The sequence below is a fragment of the Adiantum capillus-veneris genome, chromosome 28 (genome assembly GCF_014529385.1).
Source record: "Adiantum capillus-veneris isolate H3 chromosome 28, ASM1452938v2, whole genome shotgun sequence".
Lineage (NCBI taxonomy): Eukaryota > Viridiplantae > Streptophyta > Polypodiopsida > Polypodiales > Pteridaceae > Adiantum > Adiantum capillus-veneris.
Window position 1 is genome coordinate 88,588,319 of NC_140958.1, and position 16,243 is coordinate 88,604,561.

Genomic DNA, 16,243 nt, shown 5'->3' on the forward strand with positions numbered 1-16,243 from the left:
ATCTTGACTAATGAGTAAGCCTTTATCTCTTCTACCTCATAGTCGAGGATGACTATGATTTCAAGACAGAGGTAATGTCATAAAATCTAATATCTAATATCTAACCAACCCAAATGATTTTCTCATATTAAACTGATCACTTAATATGGGAGAATAAACGAGAACAAGGGTTAAGATATAGACATGTGCTTATAGATCTGTCTCAACACGGGGCCAATGGTAAAGGGGCCCAAATGAGAGATGGTCTATCAAAGAGCAAGGCTAACCAATGGAGCATCAGACCTTAGGGTTAGCTTCATTGAAGCCCTCCAATAATGTGTGTAAAAGTCCTTTGACCTTAGGTAAACTAGGGCTGAGCTTGAGGCGCGGGAACCTGACCCAGCTCGAGATGCTTGTCCTGCTTGTCATGCTTGATGAATAAGGTGCTTGAGGTGCCTGAGATGCTTGAGATGCTTGAGGTGCTTGACATGCTTGAGATGCTAGGGTTGCACTTGAGGTGAGAACCCAACCCAAGCTTATAGTGATTAAGGACCAAGCTTGTGGTGGGAACTGTGCCTATGCATGAGGGGTTTGAGGTGTCAAAAAGTCAAATATTCAATCCCTACAAGGAGGGGGGATGACAGAGAACACCCACACACTCACACAAGGCATGCATGGTACAAAGAAAGCAAAAGGGACACTTGTCAAGTTGCTCCTCATGTTGCCCTCATGGTGTGCCTGAAGCCTATTGGTTGGCCACCCAAGGGGTCCAATGATAATTTCGGAGATTTAATTAATTGATTTTTCATTTATCAAGCCCTCTCTCTCTCAAAGGGAAAAGGGGGACACTTGTCCCAAGGCTACCCTTGTTGCTTGTAATGCCTCCTGCTTGTGATTGGCTAGGCCTGGAGGGGTCCAATGAGCTTCAAGCATGAGCTACAAGCGGGGGTCGACCCAAGCAAGCTAGGGGGTTGCTTAGGGGGTATACTCACCCACACACACTCACAAACACTCTCATTGTGTGCTATGCAAAGTGCAAGAGCTCCCTCTCCTTCTCCAAGCAAGTAGAGGTTGAGAGCCTACACCAACACTCTTGGCTACGGAGTGCAAATCCAACCAAGAGCCATGCTTCAATGCTTAAGCTTGCCATCTCCTTCTTCTTCATTACTATGCTATTATGTATGCTAGCAAGAAGAGTTACGATAAGTGAGGGACTAATTCTTTCTCCTATGAAATGTTTCTTCTTCCTCTTCCCTACCCTCATTCCCTGCTAGCTCTCTCCACCTTCGAAGGTGTTTGAGGTCTTGGGACTGAGACTTGGGATAGTTAAAGCTTTCTTCAAGTTTATGCTATGTTTGTGATGCATAAAGCTTTCCATCTTCATTGCATCGCCTAGGTCACAAGGAACACAAAGATTGTATTGTAACAAGTCTCTCTTAATGGGAGAAATCATAATACAAATGCCAAGATTGGAGGGGGGACCGGCTCCACATAAATCCGGTCCTCAATTGTTGTCATGTTCTCTAAATTCTCTCTCTTGCAAAAGTATTGTTCATGCCAAGTTAACTAATTGCTATGATTAGGTTGCTATCTTCAATTATGTTCACCCGCTATGCTCACAAAGTCATTTCTCAAAAGTACTCTCATTAATTTCTGCTACTCTCAAGTTAAATAGGCCAACTCCATTACAAAAATCAAGTGTGTGTGCATTCTAATTAAGTGTATGTATGCCTAATTTTAGGTGTGAGTGTACTATTTTGCCCTTGTTTGTGCACCTAAAAATCAATGTGTGCTCAATGATTTTTCAATTGTGATGATTGGTTCGTGTTGTGCTCATGCCAAACTAGAGATTTGTGAAATCACACTGCAATTTCGACAAGATTAACCCTTTTGTGTGCGCACCTAAAGATTGGTAAAAATTGTCAATTTTATTAGTTTGTGTCTGCCTAAAAAGTGTTTAATGTGTATGATTAATTCAATGTTTTGATTGCATAATTAATGTTTGTAATGATTAATTGCTGTGTTTTTTAGCTCAAAATAAGGATTTGCACACTTCAATTGCATCGAATTTTGACCTAATTTTGCCGGTTTAATTGCCTAGTTTTGATTTTATTGATGAAATTGTTTGTCAATAGAATTGATGTTATTTTTGTGATTTTATTTGACTGCACTAATCCACAATCTGTGGAGAAATTTAAGAAATTTTTTGGGTATTTTTTGGATAATTTTTACAGATTTTTGGCATTAATTTGCTAATTTTTGCTTAATTCCATAAAAATTTGATATTTTACGATCCTTACAAGTTGTTTTGAGTGCGTGTTTATAGCATCATTTTGAGCACATTCGGACATTCATTTGTCAAATTTTGAGCGTATCGCTATTTTCGGAGACCGAGCCAATGATTTTGTCAAATTTGATATTTTTGGTAAAAATTGCTATTTTTGGTGTGTTTTTATGTGTTGAAAGAACTCGATTATGATTGTTGATGATTTTTAGAGATTTCTAGAATTTTCCATGATTTTTTTGGATATTTTTGGTAATTTTTGGGATTTTCAAATGATTTTCGGTGTTCTCGGGTAAATTTCGGACTATTTTTGGCATTTTTGGACGCTTGGAAATAAAAAGATGATTTTCGAGCTCGACACTGTACCTTGCGGCGCACAAGATTTCTGCGTCGAATAGATCTTTACGGTCTCTTGGGATAGTTTCCTATGACGTTAAAATAATTCTCTTCTTCATTTTCTTCTATTGGCCGTTCTCTTAATCTCTCCGTGTGAACCCACCCCACACCCTCACTCTCTCTCAAACTCTCTCTCTACCTCCCTCTCTCTCCCCTCTCCCCAAAGGTTCGACTATTTTCCCTCTCTCACCTCCCCCTCTCACTAAAAGCGCGATTATCAACTTCACACTCCCCTCTCCCCTCACTCTCTCTCTAACTCATTCTCTCTCTCGCTCGCTCCCTTATTTTCTCAGGTCACCAACCGTCATCTCTCTCTTCTCTCTTGCGTGCTCTTCTCCTGCCCACTGTCAACGCAGGTCAACACCTCGCCCCATGCACGCGCACACTCACACACACCCTGTGCCATGTCACCAGCGCGTACCCGAGTCTCTCTCTCTCTCTCTCTCTCTCTCTCTCTCTCTCTCTCTCTCTCTCTCTCTCTCTCTCTCTCTCTCTCTCTCTCTCTCTCTCTCTCTCTCTCTCTCTCTCTCTCTCTCTCTCTCTCTCTCTCTCTCTCTCTCTCTCTCTCTCTCTCTCTCGGCCCCGCAGTTCAAACCCGCCACGCTAGCGTCCTGCTCTGCGCATAACCACCGTACGCTCCGCCATCAATGCTGGCTGTCAACTCCCGTCACCACCGCTGTCAACCACCAAGGTTAACACGTGCAGCGAGTTAAGTCTAGGTAAATAAAATTTTTATTTATTTTATTTTATTTTTTTGTTTTTTATTCAATTTAGTTTTTTTAAAACAGTATTAAAACATCAAAAAAGCCATTTAAGAAATAAAAAAAGAGCTTTTAAAAATTACAAAAAAACTTTAAAAAACCATCAAAACATTTAAAAAATCAAAAATCCAATAAAATTTTAAAAAAACTCACCAAAAACTCATTAAAAATTAAATAAATAAAAACTTCACAAAAACCCATAAAATTTTCAAAAAATACACAAATAATTCACCAAAAAAAAGATTAAAAATTCATAGAAACTCATAAAAATCCATCAAAATGATAAATTGATCAGTAACACAAAAAGTTCAAAAGATTAATAAAACCTTCAAAAAATCACAAAAAATTTAGAAAATTATCAAAAAAATTCATTAACTATCAAAACTTTTCCAAAAAATCATAAAAATACTAAAAAATATAAAAAATTCAAAATTTTACAAAAAATTAATAAAAATAAAAAGAAAGTCATCGAAGGTGCAAGAAAGAGGTAGAAAAGCAAAAAAGGCAATGCCAAGGAAAAAACAAAAAAAATCAAAAGCCAAAAAGCAAAGCTGGGAACTGGACCGCAAAAGCGAGCCAGAGATCAGCCGGAAAAAGCGAGCAAAAATCAAGAAGAACAATAGAAAAAAAATTCGTGCTCAGTTTCGAAAAGTGCAGCCACGATTCAGTCAAGAAGATAGAAGTGAACATGCACTCTAAAAATTGGCTAGTGCAATAATTGCATTGCAAGTTAGCTTCTACTCGGACGAACATGGACACAACTCACATATAATTGCAGATTAGGCTAGTACGAGTAGAAAAAATTCTGCTAATCATATAAATCTGCTAAGAGACAGTTTTTTAAAGAACAAGCCGACATGGACTCAAATCGAGACGAGGATTCAAGTACAACCGAGCAAGCCAGTAACAGTGGCAACACATGCACAGCTGCAACAGAGCAAATTTTATAGCTATATGGCTACAATGGAGATAAAGTCTCAAATGCAGATTCAAAAGGCCATAGATACTTGATGAGCAGTAAAAGCAGTTCAGGAGCCACGATCCTATTGATCAGAGTAAAGCTAGATTCAAAAAACTCCTAGATGTTCACAGATTTTAGTGGAGCCACGTATTGCAAGCTCAAAGATGAAGTACAGATAGAAGTGCAAAAAATCAACCCAAGTGTTTATCTAGAAATCTGCACAAGCCGGAAAAACATACAGTTGGTGCATATGCAATCCGAGTCATTGTACATGGATTATAGTGGTCAGATCTATAATCAAGAACTAGAATTGTAAGATCCAACAGATCAACCAATAGAAGCAAATCTAATTGGAGAACCGAGTCAAAGATGGTACAAAGGTCAAGATGGAGCAATCTACAGCTTGATGCTCGGTGTTTTAAAAGAAGATGCCGACAACTTGGCAAGTACAAAAGTAGAAACTTCTCAGCTAGAGCTTGACATGACAAAACCAGTTGAAATACCATCAGTCATAACATATTGCTCAGATTGTGGACAAAAAAGTGGACATTTTTCTAAAAAAGATTGTCCAAGAAATCCAGACAACAAGGACACATCAATCGCCAAGCAAGGCACATAGCAAATTGGAAATGCGAATCTCAATGTAAGTGCATCTAACTCGTCACTTTTAATGCAATCAAATGACTCTGCATTACCATTAGAAGCACCAATAAAAACATTGCAAGCTCAAAATGAGCATAAAGATGCACAGGCACTTAAAAGCTTAAAATTGATTATTTGAACAACAAATTCTTGCATGAATTTGGTCAAGGTATCCAGATATCACCAAATATTGAAAAGACTATTAGGTTTGCAAATGATTCTGCATCCACTTCCACAAGTGTGCAATCATTCACGAGTTTAAGGGAAACATCAAACAGAATGCTGCTAGCATTGTATGGTACACATAATTCATATGCACTATGTGGACCAAAAAGGGCAATTGTACAAAAAGGATCAACCAAAGTTTGAACGTCCCACATACCAACTCATAGAAGTGCGTCCAATGATAGAAAAAAAGGATGGTTCATTTCAGAGGAAAGAATTTATTATAGTCCATCCTCTCTAGAGTTGAAGGATATTACCCGAGTGAACCCAAAAATCTGTTCAGAGTCAAACTCTCTCCATCAAAAATCAAGCTTCGATGTTGTGACCAAACGAGCACATACTTTGACCAAAAGAGTCATGGATATAGATGAGAGTCTAGCATCTATGATTCCTTGGGTCCTAAAACCACAGACGCTTATATCATAGGAGACCCATGGGATAGAAAATATCACGTCAAAGATAATTCTATCTACAACTTGACTTGGGGAATAATTTGTCATGTTTCAAGGAGATACATAGAAAACTATGCAGAAGGTTCACAGATTCCAAACATCAACGGTGCTACCCAAAGTGTACCTTCACAGTCTCAAAAGGTGAGACTAAATCAAAGCCAAACATTTTGGAACTCTTACAATGAAGCAGGCTATAGTGATCACCCTAGGAAGGGGAGCGGTAAATCCATCAGCTCATCTTATGTACCAAGAACCACAATGTCAGTAAGAAGCCCTAGATACTCTAACCAACATACCTCTTCAAAGAAGAAACCATTGGAAGATCATATGGTTGTTGAAAGCTTCTAGTTGACCCAGGTTCCCTAAGAATCTGTAGAAAAATGCCTATATGAAGATCATCACAGACAGAAGTTTCAGTTGATCTCCACAAGTCAAAGTCAAAAACTGACAAATCCAATAGTGTTCAAGTAGTTACACGTGACCAAGCTCACATATGCATATCAAGATGCACATGGTAACAAATATCAGCAAGATCACGACCTTGTACAAACCCCTATGGATGGTACAATTGAAGTCAAAGTCTATCTGAAGATGGTGCAAAGCCTCAAGCTGCCAAAACAGGTGATAGTAAATTCAAAATCAATGAAACCTAAAATCCTGAAGGATACACAAAGGTCACCACCAAAATCTCCTCCAAAGAGACAGATTCTGCTAGAAAGTATAGTGGATCTTCTAAGATCAAAGGTTACTCAGATGCAGGTTGATAATGCTCAACAATTGCAAAAAAAGTGCAATATTACAGCCAATGAAGTCAACATCAATTGAAGCAGGTGATCAAAGCAAAGAAACTGTAGATAAAGCTCAACCAAAGGACACAACCACTCTTGAGACTATCAAGTGCAACATTGTTGGTGACAATGAAGAAAAAATCTCAAGCGAAGTAAAGCTAGATTTTCAACTAGATAAGAACCTCATGTCTTTTCGCACTTGAAAAAAATATGACCAAAGAAGATGCTCACAAATTTGTGTGTATATCTGGAGACAAACGAGCAGAATGTCTGGGAATCATCTCCATCGCCATTCAGATAGGTCCACAAATCATCATAGCTCATTTCATGTGATCATAGAAAAGATATGCCAAACAACATCATAATGGAAATGCCAATGGCCCAAAAGATGTTAGAGATACTGAATGTAAACAAGATTCAATCTTCAGAGACAAAAAAGAATGAAGACCAACACTGGTCACTCGCAGATGACAGCACAAAGTTCTCAAGCACAATTCAAACGGAAGATCTTATTGAAGATGATTCATCTCCATCAAACAAAATTTTAGAAGAGCTTAAAGAAAATCAAGCAATAGCAAGTGCAGATCAAACAGAACAAAGAACAACCACGATAGCTATTAAGCAGAGAATTCCATCAAAGACAAAAGTTAAGAAGAACGGAGTTTCAAACAACCAAGAAGAAACAATAGGAAGTCCAAACATCCAGACATTTCTACTTGAATCAGCCTGATGTAAATCATAGTGGAACACAGAGTCTCAAGTCACCCTCCATAAAGACACAGCTAGATCAAGATGAGACCATGGCAAAAGGAGGACATAAATCTTCAATAGAACCTCCAATGAGAATAGCTATAGTTCTCAATAGTACAAAAGGAGCAAGTGTCAAAGGCAATGCTCTACTAGATAAAGAAGCAAATTGCATTATGATTGCAGACAACATTCATAGCATTCTAGAGATTACTCTAGACAAGCCAGGTAACAAAGAAATCATGGGTAAGGCTACAAGTAAAAAAGAAATGGTTGCTACCCTTAGCATCCAAAATCATGAAGAGAAAGTAAAGTTTCAGGTAAATCCTTCAAAGTAAATGCTTGCAGATTTCATCCTTGGACATCAGTGGTTAGATCAACACAAGGCCTACAAAGAAGATAAAATGCTAATACTCTCTTTTCCAAGAGGTAGCAATTTACAAGTATTGTTAATTCTATATTCAGAGTTGCATAAGTCACAAGAATCAAAGAAAAATCTTGCAGAAAAAGGTAAAGCTAAAGTGGAACTTCCACCGACTAGCAAAGAAGGTGTGACAGCATATGCCTCTATATCAAAGAACCCTCATGGATCAGCTTCTTCAAGCAAGTCAAGCTTTCAAAACTTCAAGTCAATTGCTGACCCAACTAAAACCTCTAAGGATCCACCCAACAAATCAAAGGTATATCAGCCAAAGTACTCAAGAAAACAAAGGAAAGTCAAGCAAGTGTTTGTTTCAAGAAATTTAGTCAAAGTCAATGATCCAGTTTGGATTAAGGACAGGAAATCAACACAAAAAGACAAACACATGGGATGGATAGCAAAGTCTATGACAACTCTCAAGAGGATACAAAACAAAGACCGGGATTGTACATAGGTTATGCAAAGATTTGGCTACCAATCAACCACAAGCCAACTTCAACTACACCAGGCCTGCATGAAAATCTCAAGATCTCAACAAGACCTAAAGAGAAGCAAAGTCAACAATGGAGATACAAAGGTCATCAAGAGATTTGGATTCCTAAGTATTCCAATAAACCAAGTCAAAATTTGAATGCCGACAATGAACAGAGGCCTACAACAACATCAAAGAATTCTTACAACAGGCCCAATTGGAGAATCAAATAGATAATGGAGTCCCCACAGTTAAAGAAGGACCACCCAACCAACAAGAATGCAAATTCAAAGATGATAAACAGATATGGCAAAAGAAACCTACAATGCCAACTTGGTCCTTCACTAATCCTCTTTCGGAGGATTCAAGCTTACTCTTACCTGAAGAAATGTTTGTTGTAAGCACAAGACTGTAAAAAGTGAAGTCTCCAAGGTGCAAAAGACACTCTTTGGCATAGTCAGAGTCCGAGCTGCTAAGCCATAGAATGAGCAAAGCATTAGTCCCAAAGCTTCAAGTCGTAATAAACTTTGTGCTAAGAGTCATAGTTATTAGGCTTATGCTCAAGCTAGAAGAGTTGAGCATATCTAAGTTGTGTTGCTCATGCTGGATGAGATGAGCATAAGAGTCAACGTATATTAACTTATAATTGGTGGAGTGTCGTAGAGTCCAACACACACGCACATTGCACAGCAAGATGAGAGCACATATCCTCGACAACAAAAACCATTCTTAACGGGGTGACATCTTGCAAAGCCATGTCATATGCTTTTATAGCTACACCATCTTTTTGAAGAACCCCTCAAATTATTTCTTGCACAAAATATTGTTTCCCATGCATTTTTGTGTATGCATAAATAGGATGTCCCATCATTGGACATATGCATTAGACACTCTTTTTTGCTTCCACCTATGCACCTTGAGTGGACTACAATAGGAAAACCAATGCTCCATCATGCTACCCTTTCATATTTGTTGTCTTCTTAATTCCATATCTATCAGCAAATAATCCTTTGAGTACTTTATTAATATTTCCCATGCTAATTAGTACTCTGATAATGCGTGTATCCCAAAGGCACTTTTTTCCCACTGGGTTTTTTCCCTTTGGTCATCCAGGTATTAGACCCTAATTTAGAAATCTCATCATTCTACTTCCCTTGTCATACTTTTCATAAATAAATGTAGCCTCATCATTATGCTATTACAACGGAAAAATGGAACATCATCTCTCACAATAGACATATTCGGACCAATGAAGATGTTGCAACAAATTGAACCTCATCAACAAATCCAATGACAAATGAAGACAATTACGCCATCAAAAACCAATCAAATGCCTTCCCTTGCCTCCACAGACACTTTTCAACAATGCCTCAGGATGGACACTAAAATCGAAAGAAGAGAATGTTAACTAAGTCAACGCCACTTAATAGGAGTTGCTAAAGACCGAACACATACGAATGCACATCAAGGATGAATATAAAGAAGCAGTAAAGATTGGAGTTACACATTTTTCACATTCTCGAAAAATGGTCATGTATTGTACATTCCCAATTTATTTCAAGCCATGTAATATTTTAATGTCTTACGGGCTCAATGGGAGTTCCAAGCTATAAATAATAGGTTACTTAGTATGCCTAGGTGACAGATTCAGTAAGTGGTGGAGCCCTAGAGGCCTTGGGCGCCCGGACATTGCATATTTTTACCCTAGGTATATAAGGCAGTGTGTAAAAGAAATTAGGGTTCTCAAGCTCATTTGTTGAGAGCACTCTTTGGTGAGAGCTCTTGAGGTGTGTGTCTATGGAGTCCTTGAGCTTCTCCTTGCTCATGTGACTTGGTTAACACTAATCAGTGCTTAATTCTCTTCCACTATGCTTCTCTCATGCTTCTTATGATTTCCTATGGTGATTTGATTAGCTAGATCTTAACTAATTAGTGGTTAATCCCTCTCTAATCATGGGTGATTGCCCTCTCTTGCTTGTGTGTGCATGTAGGTTTGATTGGAGTGTGGTGCTCAATAGATCTATGTGTGTGTGCTTGCGATTAGTGTGCTGCATGATAGGATTAATGTTGTGTGCATCTTGCAATCGTTAGTGTGTGTGATTGGGTTGATTAGAGGTGAAGAGAAGTGGACGTGGAGATTGCCCATCATTGTGGCTTAGCTCCTCCATAGGATGAGAAGCTCACCTTGTAGAGTCACCATTTGTGTTGCCATGGATTAGCTCACGAATAGTGTGAGTGTTTCCATGCCCTAGCTGGGTAGCTCATCCCTCCGGATTGATAGTTTTGTTGGTCATTGGAGCTATGCAATTATGGGACCCCCAACAATGTATCAAAGTGGAGAGCTTGTTGATCTCTGAGGCTATGGGGTCGAGCTCTTGCGGAGGTTTTGAATGCAATGGTTGCATGATGGTTTTGAGTTGAGGCACATAGGCGATTGTAGGCGGTGCAGTTAGCACTCAATTGTTGATGAGGTGTCATTCAAGTGGGGTGTGGCCCCGTGCCTGTAAGGGGCAAGCTATTTTGAGAGCAAGGGGAGAAGGCACTGCTCTCTCACTTAACACTAGTTTGGTACCAAAACAGGACACTCAAGTGTCCTTTTTTCATAAATTTAAATTAAATGCTACTTGCATTAGACGATATATCTAAGAAAACCCTCTTGATATCATTAAATATGTTAGTTAGAGGGTCTTTTAAAAATATAACCTTGCATTTTAGAAGCTACCAAGATCATTAACTATACTCATCAAGTTGACCCTCATAAGATTGTGATTGATGCTTTGAAGAAATCGACTTTATAAGCTCAAGAAAAAATGAAGCGACCTTGTAGAAACTTTTACATGACTTTTTCACAATTGTCCTATAGATAATTGAAAGTTTCATGTGAAAAAAATCTACTTTCGAGTATATAAATAATGAAAATTTCAACGTGTTTGATATGGCCATCTCAAGCATATCGTCGATTACAAAGAAAACTATGTTTTTGATGTGTTTGTGAGTTTTAAAAAGTGATATGTTGCTTACCCTCTCCATTGAGGACTCAAGGTTGCAAGGAGAAGGGCTTTGGTATGCAACAATTATTGGATTATTTCAAATATTCAAAACTGCGTAAGAGAAAACTATGATATTTTCATGCTTGAGACATAAGCGCTCAAAACCTCAAATAATATCAAACTTTCCACCTAGATCCACTAAAAGTATCAAAGTACATGGTACAGACACAATTGGGGTACCTAAAACCTTGGTTTCAATGTTATTATGGAGAACTCAAGATTTTTTAGAGTTTTTGCACGATAAAAAAATTAAGATAGAGTTCAAGCAATGAGATTAAATTGAGTTAGGGAGCCAAAAAAATACGTACTTTCTTGGTTTTAACATATAAAGTCATTTGTAGTTGTCAAACTACACTATAATAGCCCCAATTCCATGAGGGGACCTTTGGAAGACCAAAATTATGCTCTTATTCAACAAATGTTCAAGTATGAAATTATGTCTATAACTTGCATGTGACATGGAAACTAGTATTTGAAGATCATTCTATTGTTTTGTAGCACTAAGTACTAACATTTGACTTTTATAAACATAAAAAGGCCATTTCTATAAAAAGATATAAGAATTTTATGATTTTTTTGGCAAAACAGCTTGAAATTTTTCTAAAATTTATAGCTTAGAAGTTTACCATAGTTCTCTCCATAGGGATTGTATCTTGGCATGGAGAAAAATCCAAGGTTTTCTTTCCCTTATAACCAACCTATGGTAGAAGCAACGTGTAAAAAAATTATTTCTAGCTTGACAAATAAATTGCTGAAACTTGGTAGGAAAACAAGACACTTTAGTGTCTCAGGACACTTGAATGTCCAATTACAGGACTCAGGTGTTAAGGGATGGTGCTCACATGGAAGACTTGGGGCTCAAGAGAGCCGTGCCGAGAATAGCAAGGGCGGCCTGTCATGTGCCATGTAGGGCTAAAAATAGAGGGACTTGGTGACGAGAATAGAAGGAGGCCCACACACACACCGATAAAGGACCCCTTTTTGCTCAAGGGAGGGTTTTTTTGGCGACAAGAGAAGGAGTCGGAGGGGGGTTCCCGAGCTCCCAAGGTAGGAAGAAGGCGAGTATTTTGTGGAGCCGAAGGAGGAGAAGCTCAGAGAGAGCACTAGAGGAATAGTTCGGAGTCAACGAGGGCTTCGATAATGATGTCTTTTCTTTTTTTTACTGCTCTGAAGAGGAGAGCCATGAGGAGGTGAATCCAAAGGCTGAAAAATCCCTATTCTACTTACTTAATTGCAATTAATAATAACAACCATTTATAGCTACCTTGAGTACCTCCCTTCTTGAGCAAGAAAAAAGATTGTGCTCTGATACCAATGTAGCATTTAATGGCCTACTAACTTGTGTATATCGGAAAATAACATGAACATAGTGAGCATTCCATTAGAATAGATTCCTAATGAGCATAGCAAGAGTGCTTGGATGGAGAGAGCAAAAAAACGCATAACACCTAGTTAGATAGGCATGAAAAATAATTCAAAAGAGAGAGAAATTAAGCTATTGACAACAGTTGAGGACCGGATTTACATGGAGCCGGTCCTCCCTCCAAAAGGATTTGTATTATAGGTTTCCCCCATCAAGGGAGACATTTACAATACAATTCTTTGTGTTCTTTCAGCTAGTGCAATGAAGATGGAAGCTTCAAGCACTAAGCAAACACTTATAAAACACAACATCAATTCCCTCACGGTCTCAGACCCAAGACCTCACACACCTTTAAAGATGGTGAGAGCTAGTGGGATATGAGAGTAGATTGAGAGGAAGCAGGAGTAGTCTTATGAGAAAGAAGTATATCTCCTCACATAATCACTCATAAAAGCTTAGCATAGCTTAGTAATTAGCATGGTAGAGGAGATGAGCATGCAATGAAGCTTGACTCTTGGTTGGATTTGCATCACAAATCCAAGATTTGTTGGTGTAGGCCTGTCTTCTCACAAGCTTGGAGTAGTTGATGAGCTTTCCATTAAAGCTTGAGAAGGAGAGAGAGAGAGAGAGAGTCTTCTTGCTCCACACATGAGATTGTGTGAGTGTGTGTTTGATAATGCCTTTGAAAAATCAATCCCACTCTGTGTCTTGGTCGACCCCTCTTGCTAAATCCTCTTGTTGGCTTCCCATTGGACCTCTCCAAGCTTAGACAATAGGGTTTAAGAAGCGTAAGTGATAGCCTTGTGAAAAGTGTCTCCCTTTCCCCTTTTGTGAGAGATTTAGGTAATTAAATAATGCAGCTAAACTCTCATTGGACCCCTTTGTCTTCTAGACAATAGGAGGCAGGCAAGCCATTGGGCTGCTGATGCTCATTGGACCCCTTGGGAGATTGTCCAATAGTCTTCTAGAGAGCTTAATTCTTATTGGTTCTTTCATCAAGTGTTTTTAAATGAATTAAACTAGATTTACTATAGCCTAATTCTCATTGGTCCATCTCTATGGCCATCCAATAGGATTTGAGTGCACCTTGTGGGCAATTGGCCTAGGGAGCTGACATGTGTCCATTATGCCCTTTGTATAAAGGGGCTTGCATGAGTGTGTGTGTGTGTGTGTGTGTGTGTGTGTGTGTGTTTCTCTCTCATCCCCTACTAGAAGGGCTCGCCCCCTCCTATGTAGGAGCTTGCAAAGACTTTTGTGTACAGTCAAAGCATCCAATTTTCCCTAGGGTTGGACCATTGGACATAACCTTTGAATTTTGGAACCTTAGCATTTTGGAAGTCTTAATGGGATGAACCTTAGGGTCTTTGAAGCCCATTGTTGCACATTGCACATCCCTATTCTCCCTCCTTTGGATCCCTACTGTGGTTGGTCTACCAACTTAACCAATATTCTAACTTTTTCTCCCTTGGTCCTTCCCCATATTAAATGATCAATTTAACATGAGAAAATCATTTAGGAGAATCAAATATTAGTTATTATGACACACGTAGCCATCCATGCACACAAAAATCCCACAACACTTTTCAACCTCTTTGAACATCACCTTGCCTCATCCACACATATGGCTCTGCAAACATATTATACGAACCAACCAATGCACCTGGTTCTGCAACCACATCGTATATACCAAAAAACACTTTTGACCCTCCCTCCCAACCATGTAAAGCAGAGCTCCTCTCAAGGGAACCCCTATCTGAAGGATAACACACCGCAATGTTTCACTTACAAGCAAACTTCTCGACCATGAGTTGCATACCTCCTGTTAACCCTCACGGCTCACGGAAACCCCATCACCTACGACGGACGTGTATTATGTATTTGGTAGAGTCAGGTACCGGGCTTGTCGGACCAATAGGAAAAGGGTAAGAATGATCGCCGATGAGAGGCGCACTCTAACTAGGACATTCAAGGGATTAGTTGGCTAAGCATGGGCGCCCAAGTGTGAATGGGGTGAGCTCATATAAAATCCAACTAAACCTAAAATTCACTCATTCTCTCATTTGTGCAATAGAAGAGTGCTCTTGCTCCATCTCCATCTCCATCTTCTTCTTCTTCACCTCCTTGTGTGTGTGTGTATGTGTGAGAGAGAGAGAGAGAGAAAGAGAGAGAGAGTGCGATCGAGCATTGCGGTGGCACGACGGCGGTGAAGCGGTTGAGCGCGATGTAGCGGCGTCTCCTTCTTCTTCGCGGCGAGGAATCCTCCACGGCAGGAGCATAGAGCGGTGAGTGACACACCATTGCCCTCTTTTGAGCTTACTAGTTAAGCTAGTTGTGTGCTTGGAGCCGTCTGTGGCTCGCACACAGTGTTAGGCAAGGCCCTTGCTTCGATAGTGCGGCAAGGAGCGCACATTTTTGGCGCCGTTGTCGGGGAATTGACCTGCACTAAGCCCAAGAGGCACTTTGTGCTTCTCCTATGAGTTGTTTGTAGTAGGAAAGAAGAGGAAGAGGAAGAGGAATGAGTTATTTTTCTGCAAGTCGTTAATTTATGTATTGTCTGCAAGTTCTGTGATTTCTGCATAATGTTGTGTTTTTTGTTTGCACACAGTCTTTGCACAGTTAGTAGTCGTTAGCTTGTTCAAGTGAATGAATAAGTAGGTAGACAGTTAGCAATTTCTGTTTGCACACAGTTTGTACACAATTTTCTGTCAAGGTTTGCATGCACACAGTCTTTGCACAGTAAGGTAGTGAGAGAGGAAGTAGGTGGACAGTTAGCCCACTGTCAGTAAGCAATTAGTAGAGTGGTTAACAGATTAGTTAGTAGATTAGTCAGTGGTTAACATCACTGTTAGTAAGTAGATAAGGTAGTGAGCTGTCTGTGAGCTATTGACAGAGAGGTTAGGTAGGTGTTGACAGTGTGTGTGTCCAAGAAAGGGTCACCTAATCCGCGCGCGGTCGTCGCCTCAAAAAAAAATGAAAAAAAAAACCGAAAATATTTAAGCGTGAGTGACTAGGGGACTACACTAAAATTTTGATCGGGATCGGGATCATTTCCCCAAGCCCAAGCCCAAGCCCAAGCCCAGGCCCAGGTCTCAGTCTTCTGATAAATACTAGACTCACTCTTATATATATACCCTACCCCCTCAAGAGGGAATGAGAGCATGTGGGGCAAGTCCTCCACTCTCCTCCCTTCTCTTCCCACTTGCACCCTTAGACTTTCTAATTTGGGCCTAGTTCCCTACTAGAAATTGACGGTTTTAGGGATTCCGAGGACATAAAGTGACCAAACGAAGGGCTGTAAAGCACGGCACGTCCCTCTGACCGAGACGCTCGTTTTGAGCTATCATACATTCTATTCTATAGCTGGGTTAGAAAAAAAGGACCAAAAAATCAATAAATAAATAAATAAGAAAAGACTTGGGTTGCAAAACACCCAAAATTACTAGGTGAGCAACCTTCACGGGCACTCACTGACACTTCTAGGGGATCCAAGTCATATGAACCTACGCTCTGGACGAGTGTTAGAGCACAAGCATATTGGTAGTGCCTCCATTTACGCGGGCACCCATTATTCCTCCACCCTAGGTTCTGGACCTTCGACCGGGACTCAAGGTAGCGCGACCCGAGATCCTCATATCGCGTCTAGTGATTCTTTCTCTGACTATGAAGTCATGGAGGGGTATCCTACACCAAACCCTGATAGTT